Source organism: Heliconius melpomene, chromosome 10 (genome assembly GCF_056956725.1).
Source record: "Heliconius melpomene rosina isolate 202511_hmr_F chromosome 10, ASM5695672v1, whole genome shotgun sequence".
Taxonomy (NCBI): Eukaryota; Metazoa; Arthropoda; class Insecta; order Lepidoptera; family Nymphalidae; genus Heliconius; species Heliconius melpomene.
The window spans coordinates 16,829,948-16,849,276 of NC_140398.1; the positions used below are offsets into that span (position 1 = coordinate 16,829,948).

At 33.4% G+C, this 19,329-nt stretch overlaps 1 protein-coding gene across 8 annotated transcripts in view; it reads left to right on the top strand.

Moving 5' to 3' along the window:
* Positions 1-19,329, top strand: part of LOC146535975 (uncharacterized) — a 134,347-nt gene that overhangs the window by 58,269 nt on the left and 56,749 nt on the right. For 2 of the 8 annotated variants that reach the window (XM_085191806.1, XM_085191811.1), the window contains exon 1: positions 7,977-8,113. The exons of the other annotated variants lie outside the window; for them this stretch is intronic. The gene's annotated coding sequence lies outside the window, so the exon portion shown is untranslated. Of the gene's footprint in view, positions 1-7,976; positions 8,114-19,329 lie in introns of those variants that run through there. 8 annotated transcript variants of the gene reach the window in all.

Below are 19,329 nucleotides of genomic sequence, written 5' to 3' on the forward strand. Positions count from 1 at the left end.
CTTTTGTAGCTCACTTTTTACAATTAAACAACTAGTAGTTATAAACCATAAACATTCAAATATCGATTTTAGAAGTTTATTTACTTGAAAGTACTTTACGGCCCTATATAGTCTCACATTACATATCTGCAACTACCCTTTTTACATACTCTATGGCAAGTACAATTTGATCTTTATACAATAGGTCCTTTGTTCTTCGTTATTCGGTCACGGACTAGATTGAGTGTTACGTTAATAAAAAACCGTTTCGACTATGGAAATATATTTGTGGTTTCTTATGAAGGAAACGGTTGTGAGTTCGATTCCCACTCCGAGGCAGACAAAAATTTTTTTCTTCCTTTTTTCCATTTCTTTCTACTGGTGACGACGATTTAGACTACTTTTGTGTCTTAACCTATGCTTAAAATAATTAATAGTTTTTTTGTAAGAATCTTATGTTAAGTTAATTTGCTTAATTATCAAATCATCTACGGAAAAAAACCTTATTTAAAAAAGGTTTTTTTTTCTATAGTCCTGCGATTTCGCTTCGCTTTAAACATTTAATGTTTATACCATCGCTTATCTCCCTTAAAGATTTGTTTTCTTCCTCTTGTAGCTTTTAAAGTTAATTTTCGTTTGCATAAATATAACGAAAGGACCATCTATCTAGACAATTTAATCTATTCCTGATTGTACCACGTCCAGAATTACGTGTTACAGGCCAACATAAAAAATAACCTTTTTTAGGTTTCACTCAAATTAAAAAAATAAAATTATTTCATCATTTTACTCACCATTTCTTACGTTGAGTAAACAATACCTGCAATAGAGTTATTTTTATAAAAAAATATTGTGAAAGTCAACCTTTTTAAAGCCTACCTAAGTCTCTTAAAGTTTTATTTATATAACGCGTCGCTTACTATTCATAGTTCAAAATAGGTGTTGTGGAAAATAGGGTATGCATTGGGGAATCCCACAATATTCTACAGTCTGAAATGTAACGCAGTTGTTTATATACGAGTACATACGTCTGTCGGCAGTTAAAGGTCCTGTGGAGTTTTCATTTTCTGCTAACGTTTTACTCATTTTACATTATATTATATACTTATATGAATTTTTCTTCCTTTTAGTCGTCTAGTAGATCCTTTGTTTGCTTTTAATGCGTTTCACCTTCTGTTTTATTGTAGCATCGCTATAAAATGTTATGAGTTTTATTGTTTAATATTTAAGCTGTAACTTGCATCGATGTACTGTAGATTGTGAATGTTATTTTATCATTCATAATTATGTATTTTATATATTTGTGTTAATCTCCATGCTGCGTCCCGCATAACAGGGTAAGCAAAGAGAAACGAAAAAGCTCCGTTGCATTGCTCAACGCCAAATAAAAAATAATAATTCATTTATATCTTAATATAAAACTATAGTAGGTACCTACAACGTAAAATATAGTAAAATTTACCAAACGTCAAATCGATACTTGCAGCTATTTATGTTCCTTGATAGATTACTTGAGGCCGTCGTGACGCAGCGACACTAGCGTGTGACTGGAAAAGGCAAGAGTTGTAGGGTCGATTCCCAATCGGAGAAATTAATCATTTAATATGTTTTTTTGCTTTGGTGGAAATTTGGCGCAAAGTGTAGAACGGAGAGTCTTAACACTAGGTTTTCTCTGCCTATCCCGTTATATGCGTGAAGGTCAAAAAGATTGACAACTAATTTACATTTTTCCATAATTTATTGATCAAATAAATTTGTGTAATATGTTTTTGCAATATTTTATATACATTGTGTATATATATATTTTTATTTCAACCTATTTTTGTGTCAGTGCGAAACAGATTATTTTCCCCTTTGTAATATTTCACTGGCAGAGCAGCCAGCGGGTAGGAGATAGTGAGAATGATTCTTTGTTTCCATTAAAAGAGTAAATGTGGGGTAAACGTCTCGTATCGGCGTCGATTTCGGTTCTCATTTCGCGCTGTCAATCCAATGTTAATCTGGTCTGCGTATTTATGGTGGGCTTAACTTGCTCATTTTATATGGGTGGTATTTGTAGTGTAATATTTTTTTAATATATTTTAAGATTTTCATTTTAGTATTTGTTGTTAACTTTTTGTTGGAGATTTGTTTGTAAATTTTTTTCCTAACTATGAATTATAAATCTAGCACAAAATGTAGGTAAATAATATCTAAACTTTTGCTTTTTTTACTAATGTAAATGGTGAAATGTGTCGGTGACAATGCATATTACATTACATTTAAATACATACAGAACACACAGCTTACGTTAATCACAACACCAGGTAGCTTTCAACGTGGCTTATTATACTATATACTATATACATATACAGCTAAATAATACCGTCCACTCATTGTTTTCCCATGAATCCTTAATGACAGTCTGTCTGTCTGCGAACGATACGAACGCAATTGTTCTATTACCTGCAGCGAAATAAAAACCCGAGGACCTACCATTGCACTCCATTCCAAAGCGTCCGCGACCTACTATTTCCAACTCATTATTATAGTAATAGTAGCTTGGGAAATTCTCCAGACAAAAGACATTTGGAAAATTAAAAGCCGTTGGATGGCTGGCTCTGTCACAGTGTGGTGAATAACAGTGTGACTACGAAACTTAATGTTAATTTTGATATTTCTTTAATTATGATGTTAATTTTAATACAATTTATTCGAAAAATGGTTTGTCGTGAAACAGTATCCTTATTTAATTTTAATATATGTTCTAATTATTAGTAGCCAGTATATGTTGACATATATACGTACATGTAATGACATGTGTACGTACGAAAATACGAAGCCAAAAGTTAAATTCTAATAGTATTATTAAGTATCGTCTTTCTTACTGTATTTGATATTCTGTGCACCAAGACTCCCCACACTGTCAGTTACAATGACTCTTAAATTAAAATATGAAAATTATTATTTTTAATTAAGAGGACTACTTGCACGCTCATTATGGAGATGTTTCTTTAACCTCGGGGACATTTTTCTGTTGCGTGTATAGATTCAGACAAAGGGAAATTCGTATTTCCATGTACTTGTGTTAAATTGGAAGTAAAAAGATTTTTGTATGTTTTGAGAATCATTTATGTTGTTCTGTGAAATGATGTGTGTTGTTAATGGTTAGATTTAGCTTTTATTATTTATGTATTTTTTATAGTAATTGGGACTTGTCTTGTTTATGTTTTGTTTTTTGTCTTATTCATACTTGTACTATTCGAATTTTGCCAGTTTGCCCAGTTCATTTGTTTTGCATATATTCTGTATTTAATAAAACAAATTTTTTTTTCAGTTTTACGCTGTATGTCGCACATAGTATGGTAGGCAGAGGGAACCTGGACACCTAGTGTTAAGTTCTGACACTCTGTTCCCCACTTCCACCAAATTGTGGAGGCATTGCGTGTTGACTGACGGAAATCAACGCCGCACTTTGCGTCTCTAACAGAGCGAGGAAATGAAGATATTAAATATTTCTTTTCCACCAGTGTAACCCACAGCCTGTCGCGTTTACAGTCGCACTCTTGCGCCCCTGCGCCACGATTGGCTTTAATTTATATTTTTTTGCCCATATATGAATAATTCGTGCCACTACACTTCACAATTATTGCATTTTGTAAAGAAAATATTTCAGCAGTCAGCTATGATTAGGTTTGTTTGTATGTTGAAGTTTATTCAGCGATCAAAAGAGCTCCATTAAGCTCAATTCGCTGATATAAAAGAATGCCGACCCGTGCTCTGAACCGGAAGAATCGATTTCTATCTCCTGAACTATTTTGCCCCTAAAATGAACGTGGTGCTCTTGTTCATATGTGTTTTAGAAAATGTTATTATGTTTTTTATTCTTATTTATGTTGATTGATAATGAAATTAAGGTGTTTGTAATATTTGCCTAATATGAAACGACATGTTTTTAAAAATGTATTATCATTAATTTACTATTTACTTTACATATTTAATAAACAATTTTCTTAAATAATTTAAATTAATTAAAAATTTACTTATATACTAAACGTCTAATTTAATCTAAAGTATGTATAAATATGAAAATACTAGTACCCTTTTGTAGCTATTGTTTTGCCTGTCACTGAGTCATTAGTCGCTTCAGCTATGGCGTTGAGCCTTTTTCGCAACGCAACATTACGAGAAGTTACATATATATATATGTGTATATATGTTCGTCCACTCTTCTATTTTTTAATCTAGTCTCTATTCTCAACGCAGTAAGTATTTCGGTTTACTTCGCCGTATTCTTGGTTCCCTGAGAATGATTGCGCCCATTCTTTTCCATGTTTTTCTTCCGACTCATTTTACTTGTATGCTGCTTCAGATTACAAACTATTATGTAGAAGCTTATGGTATTATTAACTTTTTATTAAACGAGTCGACGACGAAATTTTTGGTCCACAAGGTAAAATTATTAAGTCGGATTAAAAGCAGTACGAAATGTTGTTTGCATGAATTAGGCTAACTAATACTTGAAATCCCGTTATTCGCTTTTCCACTGGAATTTTGGAAAAGCCTCTTAGAGCCCACCTACACACCTACACTTCCTTAGGACTCCACATGAAAAAATTCAGCGTTCTACGCCGCGTAGTTTCGGCTGTGCGTTACTATCAATCACTCAGTAACGCAAGGGTTTTATATAGGTACTAGCGGCCCGCTCGCGGTTTCACCCGCGTGAACTATGTTATTATTAATTTCTGTCTCCATGACTACGTCCTAGTGACGTCTATGCAAAATTTGAGACTCCTAGCATTTGTAGTAACGAAGTTTCATACAGACTTTCGACCCCAAAAACAACCCCTTAGAAGTCGAATATTGCAAATTCCCGTCTTAGCGAGCACCTACGTCCTATAAGTAACTCCTATGCAAAATTTCGCATTCCTGGCACATGTAGTTTCTGAGATTTCGTGATGAGTGAGTGACCTTTCGATTTTATATATATACTAGCGACCCCCTTGCGGCTTCGCCCGCTTTTACTACTGGATTATTCATATAATGTATGTTTGCAAAGCACTTAATATAATGTGAAAATTAATTAAACCCTAATGCAACCCGCAATTCGTAGTTTCAATAAGGATTTTCCAATTGTTTTACACAGCAAGGATTTTTTAGTAGTACCGTAATTTTAAATCTATGCTACTAATCTTTTCAAGTACTTATTAAAATACAGTGTAAACTCTATATAACGACACTGAAGGGACTGTGCATTTTATGGCGTTATAGAGAGTGGTCGTTAAATGGAGAGAAGAAAAATCAGAATTAGAAAAAGAAAAAGTTTATTTCAGTCTGGTGTTAGTAGTTATACCGTATAAAAGAATCTTATTTGAACGCTATTGCGTATATTCTGTTATTTTTCTCTGACGTCTTTTGCTGCACCAGTAATTTTGTTGTATGTTTTTAATTATTTTATCCATATCTTGTGATATTGAGGCATTTTGGTGATAAAGGAAGTAATTTTCCAATAATTTAGCTGCTTTCACAGCTTCTTCAATGCTCGGTGGAGGCTCAAGCTCATCCGTCTCATCTTCTTCATCTCCTTGTTCTTGATCCTCAGTTTTTCTCACTGAATCTAAAATTTCTGTGTCTGTGAGTGAAGCCGTTGTAAGCAGGCAGTTGTCTACTTCGATGTAGGTTTGAAAATTTACCGTATTTCCTGCCATGTTGACCTGTTGAATCCACTCAGTTAATGGAAGGTCGTCGTCGCTATCAAACTCAGGTTCTGTTTCCACGTCATCAATTTGTAAACAAAAGAACGAATTTCTTAGAAAATTCCGTATGCATGATGCCGACAGTAAAGGTTTATTGCGGGCTAGGATAATAAAGCGACAAAAGAACGTACACAGATGCGCAGTTTTTACTAATTTTAGCAACTTAAAAGGTACTTTTTATTACTCAATTGTTGTCGTTATTGAGAGTGGGTGTGATGCTATGTAGAGTGTATCATTGTATGGAATACAAACTAAACCAACCAAAGCCAATTGATTTCGACGCTTTAGAGAGTTTGTCGTTAAATCGAGTGACGTTACATGGAGTTTACACTGTATATTTAAATGACTATTTTTAGATAGTTAAATGACTATTTTTAAACGGAAGAAATTATAAACAAAAGCCTACCTACTAATAACTACTACAAAAAATATATCGCGCTGAAATAATATATTCAACTCTAATTATCCAATACGTGCAAACGCATCTAAATCTTCGTTGCTATAAAGGCAGGCGGGTTTTTTTTTTGCTTGTGGTTAATGCTGAAGAGGTTATTCTGTCCCTAATGAAAATCAAGCACTACGTGGCTGTCTGTGAGGAAAATTAAATAGAATGCATCGGCCGGGAATCAAACACGGGCCGCCCGCGCGGCAGGCGAGCATTCTACCACTGAACCACCGATGCGTGTAAGGCAGGCGGGCGCGGCGGACGCATGGTGAGTGGCGAGCCGTTTCGCAGCAAGGATTTTTTGATATTGTAACAACTTCTAAAGTACTTATTAAAATGAAAAACAGTAAAACAGTAGAGAACAATTAAATGCGTTTTTCTCTTAAACTATTCGCAATTTCGAAATTGTGTAAAAAGCAAATTTTATCTTCGTTTAACGTAGAAAATTAATAAAGTATTTTAAAGGATAAGGATTAATACCATTATGGAAAAATTTCCCTCACAATAAAAAATATATTGAAATTATTATTTTTTGACAGAAATATGATCACTACACGTTATCCTTAAAAGATAAAAATATGCTCTCGCGGACTTTTTTCTAGATCTCATTGAGAGGAACAATACTCCAGTACATTTTTTTCATATAGTACTTACCATTAAAGCAGTGCATGCGCGAAAGTGTCTCAGCGGGTAGGACTTTATTCATATTTTTCGTATTTATGTTAATTTACATAAGAATGTACAAATAATAAACTATATATAAACCTTCTACGAAAAATACTCGACCTAATAGTGAAAACCGCATCAAAATCCGTTGGGTGGTTTAGAAGAAGAAGAGTTAGAAACAACAGACAGACACGAAAAGCGACTTTGTTTTATAAGATATAGGATATATAATATAATATAGATATAAAATATATTTATAAAGTTTTTTGTTCTTAAATAAAATAGGCGCAACAAGCGAAAATTCGTAATAGTTTTTGAAATTCTCGTCGGTACATATTCGCTATTGTGACGGAGTGCGGAAATATGGAAATGTTTCCTGATGTTTGTGCAACCGCCCTTACTTGTTGTATTGTGGTTGTTCCTACGAAAGCATTGTGGAGATAAAAATAAATAAATTTTTGTTTAACTGCTTCTATTTTTACTGTATTGAAGCATAGAATTTGTGTAGCTTTTTGACGTTAGAATATTGGTATTTTAGTTGCACTCGCTAAGATTTTTCCCACGGCTCTTCTGAGGTAATGCTTTCTTTTCTTACACAAGGAGATAATTTTGATTCTAGTATGCTAGAAAAAATTGTCTCTACTATCTAACCTTCTTACTTATTTGATTGTTTACAGTATAATTCTTTATTGTAGATGCGTTAATAAATATTAGTTTTAACCTGCTTTTAGCTAGTAAAGTCACATTTAATTAAAAGTTTTATTGTCATAAATTTCAATATATTTTTTTACAATTTATTCCAAAATAGTAGGAACAAAGAGATTTTAATATTATGTTATCTATTTTTTTTACTTATACCTTATTTTATTTGGCTAATAACTTGTCTATAAATCAAATGAGTAGATAGCATGTCTGCCATAGTAAAGTAGCATCGATGACCCCAATAAAAGGCCATCAAAGTGAAGACGTTACATAAGCGTGGCATTGCTATCAAATATTCACCCATGAATTCTATCAAGCGGGCGGCCCTTCAACACGCTATCGGAATTCGGAAACCTAGAAAGGTTTGACAAGAGCATTATGCGAATCCATCCCCTACGCAGTTACGCATGCGCCCCCAACGCCGCGCCGCCCGCAGTTACTGCCGACCACGTCACCAGAGTACACGCCGCCACGGACTCGCGCCCCCAACGCCGCAGTTGACGCAGTGACGTGCCGAACGTGTTGGTGTTGTGTTACGTGTGATCAATGCGAATGGATTGCTGGACTAGTGATGTATCTATGTGATGTAAGTTGTTGTACGGTTGAGTAATGTTATGTAAATGCTGATTTTTCGTTTCTTTTTGTAGTGACATGTGAAAATGACACGTTAGTTGACGTAAGCTGTTTTTTTTTATTTTTATTCTGTTCTAAGCGTAAGGTTTATTACAAAAGGAAATATAAAATGGATAGTTGATATTTTTTTTATTTTAATTGATAATTTTCGATAAATTTAATTTGAAATTAATCAATTTTCATTTACATTATGTTCATACAAAAGTGTATGTTATCCTATTTTGTAGCAATATCAAATCTTATTTGTTATCGTATTCCTACCTATATTTACGTATGTACGACGGTGTGACGTCAATTTAAATCTATACAGGTGATGCGTTTATTCGGTAATCCGTTTCAAGATCTGCCTTAGAGAGAAAATTGTTTTAGTCATATTTTATTACATGTTCAGCTGAATAAATTTAACTCCGTGACCTTCAGGAATTGCGACAAATTCGTAAACCGTTACATAGCCTTGAACTCTGTATGTCGTACATGTATCATATAAGTAAGTAAGTCTATTTTGAAGAAAATGAACATGTTTTCTTCCACAAAGTAATTACATCACGCAGCTTTATTTTGTTGATTAGATGTTGTCAAACTGCCAACTCTTTGAACCTTCGGAAGATGAAAAGATTAATCATGATTCAAGAACTTCTTTTGTAACATTTACACTGGATTATATATGTTCATTTATTTGGGTTAAAGCCACATTTTGCGGCTTTTTACTTCATCTTGTATTATAATAAGATCTGATTCTTTGCTTGTGTTACTTAAATAAATTACGCGTGTACAAAATAATTATGATGAAAGTTGAAATTATTAATAATATTTATTGCCCTAATTCGCCGATTCGAAAATAATAAAAAACCAACTAGGTAAATAGAAGGAGGCTAATACTGTATTCTCACGGAATCACAAACTAAAGTAGCAATAACGTGTTTGAGTTGTTAAAACGTTTGGCCCTCGTATAAGTTTACTTCTCTCTACATTCGCATCTCTCCCAGTGAACGTTACAAAAGATTGTTGTGTACACGCCCTGGATGCTCGCGCGATGAAATATTAAAATTCGATATGACACGATGCATTTTAATCGGGCAAATGGCGCTCTGAATTTATACAACTATTTTCTAGCTGAATTTTTAATATATTTACTACCATCTTCGTGTACCTTGCGAATGAAAATGTCGGATCTTATCAACTTTAGTAAATTTTGAAAATAATATTTGAAAGATATCTGTTATTTCAGGTCGGTTTATGAATAAGTACATACGATGGTTATGAGTTCGATTCATAATAATCGGTACAATTACTGTATTTAAGTTATTTTCAGTTCCCCAATTTCATAGATAAAAGGCGGCGTTGACACTTAACATGCAATGTCTCGAAAATTAGGTTCCCTTTGCCTACCCTGCTATATGCGGAATTGCTAAACGATTTATTTGAGAACCTACGTCTAGACTGATTTCATTAGTTTTTATTATATATCCGAATAATCGTGTAATGAAAAGAATAAATCTCATTGTACAGTATATTCGTATAGCCACAAACGAATTTGTTGACATTTGGAGAGGAAAAAGTCTGTTCTATCGACAGATATTTTCCTTATGTAGTCAGTGGATCATCAGCTATATACATATTATTGAAAGGTCAAAGAAAACCATCGGATTCTATGTCAACTTAATGCGGCAAAAACATACAGTCGAATTGATAACCTCCCCTTTTAATATTATGTGCATATTGTGATATGTTTGTAATTTAAAAAATTATTTAATCTTTATCTCTCTCTATCTTTACTTATCGTCCTGGTGCCTAGGTACTTAACTTTGGTATCTAAGGTTAGTGATATTTTTTAATATTTTCTTACAAATGAACATATTAAATACTCGGCGGCGGAACCTAACGCGCTACTTAACCAACCAGAATAGGGTAACACCATACACAAATAATAAGCAAATATCGTACCATATACGCGTATAATAATGTAAATATACATATGAGACCAATACACACATATGAGAAAAAAACTGTAGTCATAATATAATTAGAAATATAATATCACTAAAATCTAAATAATGAAGTAATAAGATTAATTAACATAAAATGAACTTGGAATGATTCAATGGTGACTCATAGTGTACGCAGGGGAGTCCCCCCAACGTGAGTCGAATAGTTAGGGGTTAGGGATGAGTCCTCGACGGCTTGGGACAGTGCGCCCCGTAAATATTGTGGTAAGATGAGGGGATTGCTCTTCTTTTGCCTTATATTATCGGTAGAAATAAGATCTTTATGTATGTATTTTTGTATTATATCCAATGGTAAATTGTAGGTAAAACGTATGAGTATTGATTGTAATTTGATCGTCCAGTTATAAATTACTATGATATTTGCAATGTGTGTAACAGAACACACTATGAAACTTAACGCCGCGTTTAACTAGTTACCTGATCGAGAAAATGAAAGTATTAATTGTGGAAATCGAACCCACAACCTGTCACGCTTACAGTCGCACGTTTGTACCTTTGTGCAACAACAAAAGTTGGGAAAAAAAATATTGTGAATCTAAATAATATCAGTTTTCTTATTTCTTCATTTTAAGTATCGATCATATGAGAAAGACATGACGCATGTATTTTATTTTATGTAGGGGAAATATCATTTAGACGGTACGTGAGCCTCGTCATAAGAGGGAGCTTTCATAATTTAATCATTTGTTGTGTAGGGCCAGGAACAATCGATTGTCGTAATGTAATATTTATAAGGGACAAATATTATCGAGCGGTCTTAGATATTTACTAGTTATATTATATATTAAGTTTCGTTTTAAGTTCTTTTATCTTCTACTTGTGGCCCTCAATTTTATGTGCTTAGATTATATAACATAAAATCCCTCCATTTTCCTCTCCTCTTAGACCCGTATTTAAATGCCAATAACTCTGAGATTGATCTTGAGTTGCCGTCTTGCCAATGCCGCTTTCATTTATAAATTATAACCTATGAATGAAAATGTCATGTCAAGATCTATCTCAGAGCTAATAGCGGTTTATAAAAACGGGCCTTAGTGTTCGTTCCTCTATCCTTTCGGAGGACTGCATATCGATTTCAGCGTCCAGCGCCGTATTATTTGGGGTGTACATTGTCTGTCAGTCACTTAATTTTATACTTGTATATGCAGGATGCATACACGTATTTTGCATGTTTGGACCTAAGAATATTTGAAACGTAGGTTCAGGTAGTAAGAAGTATTTATTTAAAATTTGCTACGAGAAACATTTCACGCGAGTGCCTATTGGAAGTAGGAGATACCGGTTGACCTAGAAACAAGGAAATTTGCATATCAGTAATACCGCTATAGATTGCAGTCCGCCTGCGGTCTCGCTGAGCTATTTATATAATAAACGTATTGAGACTCGAACTAGAGAAGTGAAATGGAATACTTAACCACAATATCTTGAGTACTACTCATTCTTTATATTTATTCCTTTAAAAGTAGATTAAGATTAGATAGGTAAAACGCGATGGTTTCGTATTAATGTGCCTAAAATTTAAGTGGAATTATAGTTTTATTTATCTCAAATCTAGTTAACAAAAAATTGTACAAATTGCTATATAGAAGTTTATTAGACTTTAGTACGAACATCGTGCGAATTAACAACATATTGTTGACAGCAAAAACTTTCATTTGTCGGTCAAACGAGTCCGACATTCGGTTCGGAGCTACGGAAATGCGGTATATTAAAAATAAAAAGCTGGTGGCGGCGTCGGCGCGCGGCGGCTAAGCGACCATCGCGCTCGAGCTCTCATTCAAAGTGCATTTCCTTGTAAATCGGCTGGAAATATTAGTGCCATTGACTTTTCAGTCCACTTGTTTTTTGTGCAGCGAAGTTTGAGGAATTGTGGATTACGATGAGTTTTCTATGAAATGGGACTGTTGCTACTAAGACGGTGGTTATTTTTTTTTTCTGTTTCTTGATTTGGAAATCTTTTTTTTTATATTTTAACGATATTATATTAAAATATTGTAACGAGATTTTTTCTGCGCTTTTGATGTCATGTATCGCTAAATTGAGTCCTTGTTTTTTTTTGTATTATTTTATATTTTTTATTATTTTTTGTTTTTTTTTTTTCAAACAAATTGTAATGCACAGTTTAGAATGTATTTTCTATTTATTTAGTTTTAGTAGCTCAGATTAGCGAATGTTTGGTTGACCAAACAAACACTTTCGTTTTATAATATTAGCACAGATATATATCGTTACGATACATACTCGTAGATACAATCTGTCTATATAAATCTACCCTCGTTAAAGATAATACATCCGTGTACGAAGATCGACCCTAATGATTATTGGGTAAATAATTAAGCACAATTATTTATTCAACGATTCTCAGTTAGTAGCTGGTATTAGGATAAATAATATTACTTTTACTTTAGTTTATTTTTTGATGTTTTTCGGTTTTGAAGTATTTTAGTATATTTAGTAGGTTTCTTCATTTAACAAAGTAGTCATTGGCTATTTACACAGCCGTAAACGAAAGCTGTTAATTTATGTGATGTGGGCTGGTAAATAATAAAAACAGTCTTTTCATTCACACTTATTTACAACGGTCTCATAAAAAAATATTATTGATTAACGCTTTTAATATGTACTGTGTAATGTGTAAGGACGGCCACTAGCACGTAAATTAAAAAGAAAAGAAAAAACTACTTATGATTCTTTGGGTTTAACGTGCGGGCCCGTAGCGGTGCAGTATGAGTAACAGTGTCTAAGACTGGCGACTCTGCTGTGCATTAATCCTTGCCTCCTGTCCTAGCCTTCATAAATATTATATACACTCCTCGATCCAATGACTTTCTGCTGATTGTTAATATTATATCAACATTTTTACATCACTATTTGTATAATGTTTTCTAATGGCAATATTTTCACAATTTACCTTAAAATAATCGTTAAAGTATTAAATATTAATGACAATAATGATAATCGTACTAAATATGTTAACATTTGATTAGTCTAAAATATTTAAATATTTATAGAACATACTAAATATTTAATGATTCACTTTAGATACATTAAACATACATGCATACATTAGTAGCAATTACTAAATATAATGTTTAGAGGAGTTAAAAACCGTGCGATGGTCGTCTTCTCGTGTGAGACCTTACTCCTGACGTGTACTCTGTAGCACGCTATATATAGTAATACAACTACCAGTTAATAGAAGGAATTTAAATAATCCTGTTAATATTGTTTGTGATATATGTATGTAAATCTGTCTATGTATGTATGTATGTACAAATAAAAGTAATGTATAATTTATACTTACCTCTAATTAATCTATCTAATTTATCTACCTTCTAATTTATATTATCTTTTGTTTTACAATTTTTTAATATTATTTACGTGAAACTTTTTTTAAACTCAGTGCACGAGAGTGGCAGTGCTTTGCCTTAATACCAGAGCGAGGAAATGAAGATATTAAATATGTATTTCATTTCCTCTAACGGGAGTAGAATGCGCAACCTCTCACGTATACAGTCGCACGCTTTTGCACCTGCGCCACGCCTGGCTTGAATAATATTTATCAATACCTAAATATATGTATATAAACACAGAAACATACAAGTAACAAGTTTGTATACCTACTAGTGTGCACCAACCGCACCATGTGCCCCACGATCGTTAACAGGGTCATTGACTGCGGGGGTTGGCAAACAAACAACGCCGTCCCGATTGTGCTTGTTCTGTATTCTGCATATTACGTGATACCAGCTCTATTAACTGGCGACGACTGAGTACTGACTACAGGGTAGGTACTGGCCGACCGAGCGTTGAGCCGGAATGCCCCACTTTGATGTGTACGATGTCTGTCTGTATGTGTGTTTATGCTGTTAGATTATTATTTAATGATATGCTGATAAATTATTGTGAATCTGTTAATTGTTGGCTGAAAAACTAATAACAAATTTCCTGTTGAGTTGGTTGTGCTGGTTTCTGTCATGTCTGAGACATTAAGTTTTGTAAACCGATTGTAAATTCGTTCGAAATGAAATCGAAAAACTTTTTAATAATAATTTTATTATTTTGACTTTAACTTTACTAAGCTATGAAGTACTGACTTACTGGCGTAAGATATGTACATCCACGTGTACTTTTTTGTACATTTTCGGTATTTGTTGGATATATTTTGGTGTTACATAAAGTCATTGGTGCGTTTTTATATTTTTAAATATTTCAGTCTTTATCGATCCTTCCGTACAAATAGCTGTATTTTTAAAAATTATGATTTTGATTAAAAACATATCTTAAATCAAGTAGTTAATTGCTCTAATATTTCCATTGTTTTTGCAAGCATTTGTTTTACTTATTTTATTATTTAAGTTTTTGCGGTATCGTTGTTGAAGTTACTTGTTTTTTTTCTCGAGCTTCACTATCTTAACAAAGTATAATGGGAGAGCAATGCCTCAGGCATTCTCTACAAACCAACCTAAGGCTAAAAGAAAACATTTTTAGTCTGTATTCCTGAGTATATTTTGAATTGAAAAAGGAATATCTGTACGTAATTTCTTTTTGAGTATTATGTAAAAGATATTATTCTATTTTATAGTAATGTTGTTTTATTTATAATTATAATAGGAGTCTTTTATATGAATATTTGCTTTACTTGAGAAATATATATTTAAAGGGATATACCAACAAGAAGTACATAGAATGGCAGGTAAGTACTAGCGAAGATGTCACGGTGAGAATGAAGAAGAACGTGGGCAGTTTGAAGAAAGAATGGCAAAAAATATGTATTAAGATGCCTCCGCAGTCCGAGCATACACCACCGCCTTCCCCACCCACCGCCTAACCAAATTCCACCAGAACACGTGAGAGCGCCCGTCTTCGATGTTGAATCGGTCACGGCAATTGTCAAACAGAATTAGAAGAAGATTATCATTAATTTCTTTGATTATTTATTTCTTTTTAGTAAAACAATTTTTACGTCTCGTTAGTATAAAAATAAGTCAATTAAGCCTGGTAGTAGTCCTTTTTGCCTATGTATTATGCATATATCATTGTATTCCTGCCTCATGTGCATACATATTACTCGTCACTTCAAGTTCACTTTTAATTTTAAATGAAACCAGAAATGTTTGAGCTTTATTATTCGAAAATAGGGACGTATTTAACAGTAGTAAGTAAGAGACTCTTCTCTTATACAGCCCTGTAAATTACATATAGTAGCTAAATCTAATATACATTTTTTTTTAATTAACTTTCAAGTGACAAGCACTTTGTCATGAACTTTACAAAACTAAAACGCTTCGTTAACGTCAGAAATATAACCTTATACAGCATATTTCCTTAGATGCTTCAGACGGTGAGGGCTTTTGAATGAGCGGTAAGTAATGTCTAATTTAATAGTGCGGTGTCACGAACATAATGCTTTTCACGTAACTCCTAAGATTGTTGAGTGTACTCTTGAAGTATAATTGTATGTTTTGTAGAGTAACGTAAGAGAGGTGGATATATTATATGTATGTAATTATAGTTTGTATATATTCGTATTATTTATAATAATATTAAATATTATTATAAATGATTACAATAATATTTAATATTATGTAATTATTAAATGTTCTTGTAGTTGTCGTGGCACAGAAGAATAGCTTTGCTTGTGATGGAGGTGGGTGCGATGGTCACGTGAGGAAATGTTTCAGGTGAAATGAGGGGAATTGAGTATCGTTACACTAGGCTCCCTTTGAGCAGTGTAAAGCTAAAGCTATATTATACTGTACATTATAGCTACCTACATATATACATATGTATGCACATGTGTAAGTGTAGTAGAGATCATGTAATAGTTCATAGATCGAAAATTGTTGTAATAAAATTAATTAATAGATATTTTCTAGAATTTAAATATAAAACAAATTTACAAGATAATAACCATTCATCCTTCCCATAAAGCACTAGCTCTGACAATCTCAGCAATTTCGAAGGATAATATAGCCCGCTAAAGTATTGGTCTCGTGGGATTTAACTTCTTATATCTCAAAGTAACGATCGCCGCATATTGTGCATGTACGCTATACATGGTGTTCTTTGCGGCCTGTATGTGAGAAGATCTTTAGCCGCCTATTCACTTGGTTTATATTAAAATATACATATTTTGTAGTAGATACTTTAAATAATATGTTTTTATGTATTTATTTCATACTAAAACCATTCGTAAAACGTAAAATTCCATTCTTTTTCCGTTTTAGGAATGTACACTCTCCAGCGAACACACATGACAAATGTCAGCGTTCTACGTCGCTTAGTTTTGGCTGTGCGTCGTCTGTCAGTCACTCAGTTACGCAAGAACTATCTTCTCTTTGAAACTATAAATCGAAGACGAAGTTTAATTCTGGCTAAAAAAGTTTCATAAGATAATTAATAATTATGTCAGTAGTTTTATATTAATATAAATAGGTTGTATATAAAAAAGCACCATCTATCTATCAGCCGCTGCTATCGTGAATATGAATAGATATTGCGCATTCTCACTACTTTGCAAAGCTTTGAAAAAAAAAAGCAAAAAAGCACGAGATGATCGCTCGGCTCATTCTGTCTACCCGGAAGCAATATATATGTACGTACGGAGTTAATCTCCCCATGCCTAGCTGTTTAGTGGGGGGGGATGGGGGGTAGGTTTTACACGAACAATTTGTTTTGTTGTCGCTGCCATGAAAGTAACTGGGGATTAGATAATCTATGAGTGTTAATTAGTGTTTAGACTTATGTTTTATTAGGGTTTTTAGCAGATTTAGGTATTTAGTGGGGGTATTAGACGAATCATTTTTTTTCTTGTCGCTGCTATGAAAGTTACTAAGGATTTAGATAATCTTTTAAGATACTAAAATTATTTTCTTTTATTTGCTATCTTTTACAGGTTTCAAAATAATATATTTTTTAATAAAGGCTTACTAAAAGATGAATAATAAATGAGTAACGCGGATTTTGACTGTTTTTAATTGATATTAAACGTGTTTTAAAACAGTTGATGTTATATGTGTGTTCATTGTTTTTTTTTTCATATCAAGTCAACTGTGGAAATTGCAATGTATTTTTTTTTTATTGAAACTGTAGCAAAAGAAGCCATTTTTAAGTCATATTTTGATTGTTGTTTCTTTTATTTTTCAGGTAAGTACGAAAGAAAAGGTACCAGCCACTGTTAAGCTTTTTTAAAGTTCACATGGTATGTAAATTTTTAATGGCTTGACACATCTATTATACTGTTTTAAATTTATATTATATTTTCTAATTGTATGTTTTCAGTAGTTTGCCCAATGACTTCTTCAAAAAAGTATACATCGTTCCCCTAGTAAAAAATGATCCTACAATCATTGTGCTTACAATCACTACATCCCACTGTATCACAATTTGTACACATACGTACAGTACAGACGCCTTGAAGTCAGTTGTATATGGCATATTAGATTTTGCGATTTTTTTTACTTTCGATTATTTTGTTCAGAAAGGCCAACTTCTGAGCGGCCAAGACTCGTCGACCATACTTTATGCATGTACATATTCAGTTTCTCGGATTATCCACACATCCCGGCGTAAGCAACACGTCACTCCTCCCACTTCCCCCCCCCCACTTCGCACTCGGTGTATCGCGTTTTCAAGTCTCGCCCATATAAAGGGATTTACACACTAATAGAATAGTGCTTGCTTTTAAGCTTCACTCGGCTTGCTTATCATGTTTTTCTTTTTTGTAAATTTTTATTTAACTGATTTGTTGCGATGTTTTGAGATTATTTGGTTTTAAAATTTGGTCGTACCAGTAACCCAAGCCTCTCACACGGTTTCTAAGAGGCGCAGATTGGACTTCCACTAGGTTCCAATTTCAGTTTCTAAAAAAATATTATTACTCATGAGAATGGAGTGTCTTCACACTAAATTCCCAGAGCAGAGATAACCCTGCCTATTTCACAATGTGCAGGAGACAGCGTGTAAGACACTCAGTTCTCAGTAAGGCACTTTCGTTCAACACTTTTGAGTGGCGGAACTCAACGTCACGCTTAACCTCGTAACCAGACCGAGGAAATATAAATATTTAATATTCCATTTTCCGCCAGTGGAAATTGAAGCCACAACCAATCGCATTTACAGTCTGCGCCACGACTGGCGTCTCGTCTGTAATTACATATACGAACGTATTAAGTACCGTATATTAATTTTTTTATAGGTTATCAGATGTTGTGGGCAAACATAAAATTATTTCCATATTATACATTACGAGCACGTCCTGCTTTCAAGGATACACATGGAACATGCTAGGATTTCCATATTATTTGGTATTGTATGGAGATCTGTTCAATGTACTACGTAGCTATGGTTTCACGCTCCGGGGAGCTCAAGAAGAGGATTTACGGAGGACTATAAATTATTTTCCTATACATTTGTACCGCGCCCTGTCTCGCTTTTCTAAGATTTAGAGTATTTTTCTTCTTTTTTTTGGCTGTTTAGTTTGAGGATATTTTTTAACCAGATTACTATTTATCTAACTTCTATTTCTTTACTATTGAATTAGTATTTGAAATTAATAATATTTTGCTGTATTTAAATGTTTGATGTATATTATTTCGTCTTGTCTGGACAGACAAAGTACGACATTAGTTTCGTCACCCAACTTCGACTGTCGAAAAGCAGGGAATGTCTGTATCACATATAATTTCTACTAGGTGCTCACATTATATATCGTAAATTTCGTGCTTTATTTTCGCTTAATTTTTTAATTACATCTTGAGTGGCGGAACTCAACGCCGTGTTTTTTTTCTATCCTTATAGATTCCAAAGTGCCGCGATGGCCGCGTACACCGTGTTAGTTATCTAAATACTCTAACCTATAAAGCCTTAATAAATCAAAGTGATGATTACCTTACATCACTGATGAAAGCAACTTATTGTATCATAAATTCTCACTTACTCTGTGTTTCTAATTTAACGTAACACATGTAACTCACGCGCGCGGAGAAATTTATCACGCGTATAGACAATATCGGCGTAGGGCCGTATAATGCAAAGTAAATTTGCGTCTCGTTCGTGTTTATTGGGCATTACGCGAGAACGGCTCGTGGGGCACCTATTTATTTTATATATTTACTAATACATTTTGAATATTTATGGTATTAAATAAATGTATATAAGT